The 9,237-nt window shown below is 37.4% G+C and overlaps 1 long non-coding RNA gene across 1 annotated transcript; it reads left to right on the top strand.

Moving 5' to 3' along the window:
• The first annotated feature begins 7,625 nt into the window (after nt 1-7,625).
• LOC309713792 lies at nt 7,626-8,424 on the top strand. Its single transcript, XR_014278682.1, has 3 exons — nt 7,626-7,745; nt 8,035-8,244; nt 8,347-8,424. It is a non-coding gene; the product is annotated as an uncharacterized lncRNA (long non-coding RNA).
• The last annotated feature ends 813 nt before the right edge of the window (nt 8,425-9,237 follow it).

Below are 9,237 nucleotides of genomic sequence, written 5' to 3'. Positions count from 1 at the left end.
CGTAAGATCCAACTTTACTACTTATTCATCATTGTTGTTACCTAGAATGTGTAATAAATACATTATTTATAAATGTTATGATGTCATTACTGTGATGTAGTGAGGAAAGAGGACTCAACATGTTATAATGTAAGGTATAAATTGTATTTAAGTATATATTTTGTACACTGCAAAGGTATACATTGTACAAAATAGAAAGTAAACAGAAACTAGGAAATGCAGAGTGACACAAACAGGCAGGCAGCAAAACAGTTTGTCACCACAAGGAAACAGTGGCACACCAAAGCTACTTATTCCAAAGTAAGAGGGAAGTAAAGATAGCTGAGAGAACCTACCACAGATGTAGACAACAAAATTGTCTACATCTGTGGTAGGTTGAAAGTGAGGGGTAAAAGTTATACTAAACAAAAGAAAAATGTCACCAAAAACAGGAGACATGACCAGCAACTAACCAGTGGGGAAACAAAACTAAACATACAAATGCAGAAAGAAAAAATATAAAATATGTCTATCTAAACAATAAGCAAACTAGTAATCAAATTAAAGATACCTACTGATAAAATGAACTATACTGTCAAAAAACACAAAGACAAAAATGGTCAAGGAAATGAGCCTATCAAAATTTAGGATATTGATATTTCCTTTTTTCACAGTACTAAGCTTGGTAAACTTGGAAAGTTTAGGAAGTAGGATAAATAAATTGAAACGGTTAATATTCTGGATTGGAAAGTAAGATTTAAGTTCAAAATGGCAATCCAATTCATTTTCATATACTGTGAGCTCTGGTCGCCAGTTCTTCTTCCTTACAAAATAATTTTTTGAAAAAAATTAGGTCTAAACTACAACCTGTTTTATATTTACATCATTGCGTGCAGCATGAATGAGCATGACTGGAGCTGCAGGAACATAAAAACATTCTGTGTCTTTTAGAAATGCTTGTAGATCCTGTCCACATCACTGATTTTCTCAAGAAGGCCACCACACACATCCCTGAAGCACTTGGTAAGTGTGTAGTTCATTTCTCCATAAGGACAACTCTAATAACCCCAATAATATCTCTGTTAATGAGAAATTATATAATATTTACTTACCAGCTGTAATCTGTATGTATATATAGTTCAGAATCTCAGATTTACAGAAATATATGACAGAACTTTTTGCTTTCAATTATAACAGACTGCTCATTTATAATCACTTGTTGGACTTTTGCTTTTTCTTCAAATATATAATACATATACAAACAGTAGCATTTGTGATGTTTATATAGGATTATATTAGGGGGGGTATATAGCAATATAATGGATATGCTTCCCTATCCCTTGTGTCTTACTGTGCAACCTCTATGTTACTCAATAGTCGAGCTTGAGAAAAATCCCACACCTGAGAACCTAGACTGGTTCTATGGTCTTCTGGCTGGATTTGTCATCTGCACAACTGGGCACAGAAGAGGCGTCATATCAAATATGACAGTTGAGGAAGTTGGCACTGCTGAAGCGGATGGTGATGGCCGGCGGATAATCAGAGTAAAATCATTAAGCAATTATTTCTCTCCCTGATTAAAGATATTTTCTTACCAGCGACATCAATGACTGTGTGCAATGTAATTTAGTTGCTGATTCTTTTACAGGTAAAAGAGCACAAGACCAAGGAAACATTTGGCCATGCACTTGTTCCCCTAACGAAAGACGAATACATATGGTTTCACCGCTTTGTGTACCACCGCCACAGATACCCTGGTGTATCATCACAATTGATTTTTGCCAACACCAATGGAGGGCCTTATGCTAAGATGCTGACATCGTTCCAAGATGCATGGAGGAAGTTTGGTATCCCAGGAAAACCAACCTTCTCTATGATTAGGAGCAGCATCAGCACTTTTGTGAGTAGTTTCCACTTTATGGTGATTCAGTGTTTTACCTTCCTATCCTTTTAGAGGGATGATATAAAAAGTCACCCTTCCTGGTTTTACTCCCAGTGTTATAATGTTGAAAGGACATTTCTTTTTCTTTATATTGTCTTCTGTTGTACTTCTTTTTGTGGTTCTGTCCTTAGCTCTGCAAATCTCCTTGAAAATGTCAAATGTTAGTGCAATTAATAACATTATTTAATGTTTACATTTGTAGAGTGGGAGATCCTTGGGAACCCAAAGCAAGGTACAAGTCCACCGGATGATGTGCTATTCTGACGCAACTGCAGAGAGACCTTATGAGGCAGATTTAAACTTTGACGAAGCCTTCAAGTGCCGCAACAATGCTGCAAAGGCACTTGCTGTGAACAATAGAACCAGAGACTCTGAGGAATCTACAACCTCAGAAGACAATGAAGATGTGTTGCAGAGAAGATATGCTGGACCAAAGAAAAGAAAGTCTAGTCAAAATACCACAAGAGGAGAAATTGTGAAAAAGAAGACCAAACAGCACGCAAATACCATTGACACAGACACATCTGGAAAACACCGACATAAACAGAGTGGCAGGGGAAGAGCAAAAGTGACTACAGAGAGTAGTGAAAGTGAAGATTATGATGATAACCGTGAACACATTGACCTTACAGCAGCAGGTACATTGGGATCCACCAAAGGTAAAGATAATGCTAAAGAAAAGGGAAAAGCCACAAAGGACAGAGGAGACTTGTATAGTCATACTCAGTTTCTTAAAAACAAGTTCAAATGTTGGGAATATCCTAAAATTATCTTAGAAAGAAATGCAATCCAAACACAAATACAAAAAGTTGTTAGACCAAAGGAAACAACTGAGGGTGTGAACCAAACACAAACAGAGACAATAGATGAAGACAATGAAGCCTTGAGGCCAGAACGTTTGAGTGAAAATGAAAACAGTATGGAAACAGTGACTACAGATAACGAAGAAGACAAAGCTGAAGATGAAAATGGTCCCTTGTTGAACACAACAGACATAGACCAAGAAGTTTCCAGTGGAGTAGTGAGAAAAACTACAGAAAAAATAAAAGGAATGAGCACAGAGGACATAGGCAGAGATAAACATGGACCACAGAAAAAGACAACAACCGAGGAAAAATGCAATTTGAGATCAGAAGGAACAACAGAGGAAGGAATGAGAACACAGACAGAGACTACAGAAAAAGACAAAGCACTCAGCACAGAGGACACAGACATAAAGGAACAGAGACCACAGATGGAGACCGCGGTCAAAGAAAAAAACATTTTGAGAGCAGGAGTTACAACAGAGGAAGGAATGAGACCACAGACAGATACTACAGAAAAAGACAAAGCACTCAGCACAGAGGACAAAGACATAAAGGAACAGAGACCACAGATGGAGACCACAGCTAAAGAAAAAAATAATTTGCGATCAGAAGGAACAACAGAGGAAGGAATGAGACCACAGACAGATACTACAGAAAAAGACAAAGCACTCAGCACAGAGGACAAAGACATAAAGGAACAGAGACCACAGATGGAGACCACAGCTGAAGAAAAAAACGATTTGAGATCAGAAGGAACAACAGAGGAAGGAATGAGAACACAGACAGAGACTACAGACAAAGACAAAGCACTGAGAACAGAGGACAAAGACATAAAGGAACAGGGACCACAGATGGAGACCAGGGTTAAAGAAAAAAACGATTTGAGAGAAGAAGGAACAACTGAAAACAAAGACACAGTTAGAGTAAAAGAAGATGGCCCTGGGACTAGCTATGAGTCTCCAGTGGCACACCCAAAAAAGAGGAAAAGGTCTCTAATGAAGAAAAGCTCTTTGCCGAAGTGTGATGAAAGCAAAGAAACAAGGCAAAAGGGCAACAAGCGAGAAAGAAAAAGACCAAAGAGCCTGACTGCAAAACAGTTGTTAAGTCCAAAGATGCTCAGAAGTCACAAGACTAAAGAGGCACCTAAAGATACCAGCAAAAGACAAAAAGCCATACAAAGACTCAGAGGAAAAGATAAGAAAAACATTTTTGGTTGTTGTTGATTTTACTCTGATCTTCTGACAGTTTGTCTTTCTACATTTTGAAAACTTTGTTATCATGTGAGGTTTTGGTTACTGATTTTACACAGTTGCTCTGAGGGTTTTTTTTCTAGAATTTACTCACTTTTGCATGTGAGAGTCTTCTTTTTTGTTAAGGTAAGTTATTGTTTTTATTTCTTACTTTTAAAATAAAACTTGTTAAAAACGAACAATGCTGATATATATAAGTTGTTGAAAACAAATGCCAAATGCAATAATAAAAATCTTTCAGTTATATTTGAAAATCATGTGTCTTTGTTCAACAATCATTAGTCATGGATTTCATTTCTAAGCTGTAATTCCAAATAACTCATATTATTCAGGCAGGGTTGCTAAAGGATGAAGTCCTCACAAATTATATCTGATTCCAAGTAACAATACCCTATAATACATAGCAGAATCAGTCATCTGATTTGGTAAAAGTCAGTGATGTTAATGGTGATGTCAGCAGATTATGTACAAATTATGTTTTTTCTTTCACAATGTGGATTTCCAAATGAGTCACATTTCACACTAATGTGGTTCCTAAAGGATAATATGCAAATTAGTAGATTGAATTAGACAGTTACTTTAATGACACATGCAATTCCTCACAAATCATCCTCAATTAAAATTGTCTTATAACAGACAGCATAAATCGATCATCTGATTTACTGGTAGATAGTGATGTCAGAGTGATGTCAGCTGAAGTCTGGAGAAGAACAATTTGTTAAGTGGTGAGTCCAGTCAGCATTGTATTGATCCTAATTACTATTGATTCTTCTTCTTCCTTTCATCCCAATCACTAGCGCTTCCAATATTCCCATACAATCAACAATTCTTCCAATTTTTCCACCCTAATCTTTAGATCTTCCACTTATTCAAGATGCATTGTCTGAAATTCAGGAGCAGGACCATGCCTCCAAACATACCCCTTCTGGGTCTTATCTATATGACCCCCCACTTGTACAAGCTGTTCGTTCTTGTTTTCGTGCCCCACCTTCCTATTTGCTTTTTTCAATTCTTTCAATTCTTCATGTCTCATTAGTACATTTGAATCTACCATGCTGGGGAGCTGCCTCCAGTCCCCTTCGAGGTCATTCCCAAAAAGCAGCTCAATTCATGTCCAAAACATTCAGCGTAATTTACATACTGTGAAACGCTTGGCAGTTGCACTTTCTCCTTCTCCCTCTCCCTTATTGTACCTGCTTGGCTTCTCATGTCTTTTGTATGGTCTTGCTCATTCTCTAACCCTAAGAGAGTCTCCCAGACTTGTTCTCTATAAACCTAAAGAAGAATTATGGATTTGATCAACTGATCCCTTAACGAAACTGACAACTCCTGGGCTTGGGAGAGCCGATTGTTCTGCAGAGACATTTGCTGCTGGATACTCAATGGTCTATTGCATTGGGTGTCTGGTGACACTCTTGATGGAGGACATTGAACGACATCTACCAATTCAGAACCATGATAACAGAGTTCTGGCTGATTGGAGCTGGCTTGGACCTGGGCTATAGAAGAACAAGAAGCGGCTACAGCTGTTCAAAATCCCACAAGGCTGGCCATGTATCTGATTCTGATCATTAATATAAAATACTACAACAACTAATAATAGCAACTCGGATAAAAAGCCGTTGTTTATGTGAACATTCGTACAGCACTTTAATCAATACTACAGAGTCAAAGTTTATTGATTTCTTTTACGAGGTATAATTTCAAATAAAAATATTTCTAATGGTAGCTGTGCAAATCCTGTTAATTAAGTTGTATTAGTTACACATAAAATTTCTAATGGGTATTTCTACTTTCCAAGGTCCAGTACCCAATAAAACACAGCAGAATTCAGTTCTCTGATTGGCTAAAGATTGTTTTGAGTATAACAGCAAACTTTGGGGGAGAGACAGTGCTAGGCCCCTTGCTAGCCCGCTTGTGGGTCTGCAGTGCCCACTATCCTGGGTTTTGGCACCACTGTAACAAACCACTGCAGGCCCAGTGACATTTTCAAGCTTTTCATCATGGTTTATTCCACATCTCCGCAACATCCCTTGATACAGGACCCGGTACAGCTTTTAAGGTTGTGAGGCTAGATCGTAGATGCAGATCATAGAGGTGCGTCCATCTCACCTGCAGTGGTACTGCAAGCCACGACCACATCAGATTTTAATTCAATTCAATTCAATTCAGTTTTATTTATATAGCGCCAAATCACAACAAAAGTCGCCTCAAGGCGCTTCATAGATACAGAGAAAAACCCAACAATCATATGACCCCCTATGAGCAAGCACTTTGGCAACAGTGGGAAGGAAAAACTCCCTTTTAACAGGTAGAAACCTCCGGCAGAACCAGGCTCAGGGAGGGGCGGCCATCTGCTGTGATCGGTTGGGGTGAGAGAAGGAAGACAGGATAAAGACATGCTGTGGAAGAGAGACAGAGGTTAATAACAGATATGATTCAATGCAGAGAGGTCTATTAACACATAGTGAGTGAGAAAGGTGACTGGAAAGGAAAAACTCAATGCATCATGGGAATCCCCCAGCAGCCTATGTCTATTGCAGCATAACTAAGGGAGGATTCAGGGTCACCTGGTCCAGCCCTAACTATATGCTTTAGCAACAAGGAAAGTTTTAAGCCTAATCTTAAAAGTAAAGATAGTGTCTGTCTCCTGAATCCAAACTGGAAGCTGGTTCCACAGAAGAGGGGCCTGAAAACTGAAGGCTCTGCCTCCCATTCTACTTTTAAATACTCTAGGAACAACAAGTAGGCCTGCAGTGTGAAAGCGAAGTGCTCTAATAGGGTGATATGGTACTACAAGGTCATTAAGATAAGATGGGGCCTGATTATTTAAGACCTTGTATGTGAGGAGCAGGATTTTGAATTCAATTAACCATACATTTGGACAGCATTTTATTTTATTTTTTTCATTTAAACCATTTTCTATCCATGGCTGGTTCGGAATCACCAATAAGCCTAACACGAAACTTTTCTGTACTGTTGGAGGAAACCCAAGTATCCACAGAGACAAAATTCACTCAAAAGCAAGTGAGCAAGTCAAAAAGACACTTAGATCCACTGGATAATGATAACGGAAAACGTGTGGGATCAATTTATTGATTTCACATTTCCTTTTTTTCGATCACTGTTAATGTGGTTCATTCCACATAGCTTGTCCTAATCTCCACATCACACTGATCAGATAGAGATGTCTATCCCTTTGATTTATATCTGACATCACAGCATCCATTCTTTTCCTGTCATGCTTTCCTGCATTGCAAAATAACTTTATATGTCCAAAAGTCAGATAAGAAATTAGTCAGACTATAGGTTGTAATCTACAAATTATATTAAACTGTGTTACATTCCTAAAATTCTTATTTTCTAACTTAGATGTAATTGTGTACTGCTGCCAATGAGTTCATAAACACGTCTGTTTGAAGCTATTTTATTGGAGTATCTACCAGCAAGCATTTCGAGATTCAAAGATCATTTTAACTAGGTGTGAATTCAAAAGAGTTAATTGTTGCACTAACCAAATTCCTAAAAGCTGTTAATATATTAATTTAATTTAATTTAATTTAATTTAATTTAATTTAATTTAATTTAATTATAGAAAAGATTCCAAACAAGTCGTCTTCCATTCCAAGTACTGGTACCATCAACTATGTTGGTAAATTAGATCGTGTGATTGGCTGAAGGATCTGACTCATCATGAACTTTGGGGGGAGGAGCAATAACGTCAGACTGTGATGAGAGTACAGCAGACTGGCAAAGATTTGTTTCAAGGTAAGTGCAATCCTAACCACTAATTCTTTCCTTTTGTTATGATCCTAATCCTTAGTCCTTCCAATGATACAATACAAATAGCTAAACTTCCATAATTTTCATCCCTGTCCCTGGACATTCCAGTTATGTAATATACATCACTAATGCTTCCAACATTGTGCTGATGTCCTCTGTATGCAGTGTGTCTTTGGAAACATGCCACGCTATGTGCACCAAACATCTGAACTGAATTTAATGTTTTTGTTTATATTTTATGTATTTTTAAAAAATAATTTCTCTTTCAACACAGTATTGCAAGTCCTTAGTCAAGTGGGCTCCTCACAAGAAGAGAAAAATGGATAGAAGAGGGACGACTCCTATTCCTCAGAACCCTGTGAAAAGCAATAAACCACAACTGGTGGAAAAAGATGACCTGCAGCCACAGGATGAAACTAGGAAGTTGGAGATTTCTGAAGCTGTTAAAGAGCCTCAGTCCAGCAATGATGGTGTGCCAGTGAATGTAAGTTAACAGAGTAACACAGCCAACAAGAAATGAAATATCAGATGAAATGAGTTACTGCATCAAATACTAAGAATCTCCTCTCTTCATTTGTCTTTGCAGGCAGACGGTGTTGCTGATGGGAAAGGAAAATGACTGCCAATAAAGACACACAAACATAGCTACACACACACAAGCATGCATGCACCTGCACACATATGTTCATAGACAACAATGTTCAGATAAAGTTCAATAAAGTTCTTGTTGTTCAACTGCAAAATCCTGTGTTTTCTTTCTCACACTGATGGAGGATGGGAAAAGTCCACAGTCATGGTATTCAAAAAGAATATAATGCAAAGATTTGCAGCTGAATCACAACATGAGGAGCAGCATTGTAATGTAATCCTTCTTATATAATACTGTTATATACCTACTTACTACTTGAAGCACTATAGATTAAAAGTCCCATTTTAACTCTAGATTAAAACAACACTTAAAAAAACAAGTTTAATAATTTGTTTGAAAAGGTGTAATTCCAGATTAAAGTTACAGTACACTAATAAGATTCACAAAACAGATTCACTGAATGTTATTTATTATAATTACAGAAAAGACTCCAAGCGAATCATCTTCAATTCCAAGTACTAGTACCTGGTAATATAGGCAGAATTAATAATGTGATTGGCTGAAAGGTCTTTATAGTCATGAGTTTGGGTGGGAGGGGCAGTGATGTCAGAGTGTGGTAAGAATACAGCAGACTGGAAGAGATTTGCTTCAAGGTAAGTTCAATCAAAATCACTAATGCTATAATTTTTATGATATTAATCTCTAGTTCTTCAAATTGTTAGAATACAAATCAATATTTCTTCCAGATTTTCCATTCTAATATTTAGATCTTCCACTTATAGAATAAAAATCACTAATTCTTCCAAGATAGTAATGGTTATTTCCTCTGTATGTGTCTTATCTTTGGAAACTTGGCTTCATCACATGCAGAAGAAGGAAGAACAATGT

Source organism: Aulonocara stuartgranti (genome assembly GCF_965226115.1).
Source record: "Aulonocara stuartgranti genome assembly, chromosome: 2".
Classification (NCBI taxonomy): Eukaryota; Metazoa; Chordata; class Actinopteri; order Cichliformes; family Cichlidae; genus Aulonocara; species Aulonocara stuartgranti.
Note: the sequence above shows the minus strand (reverse complement) of the source record. Positions and strands in the feature narration are given on the sequence as shown.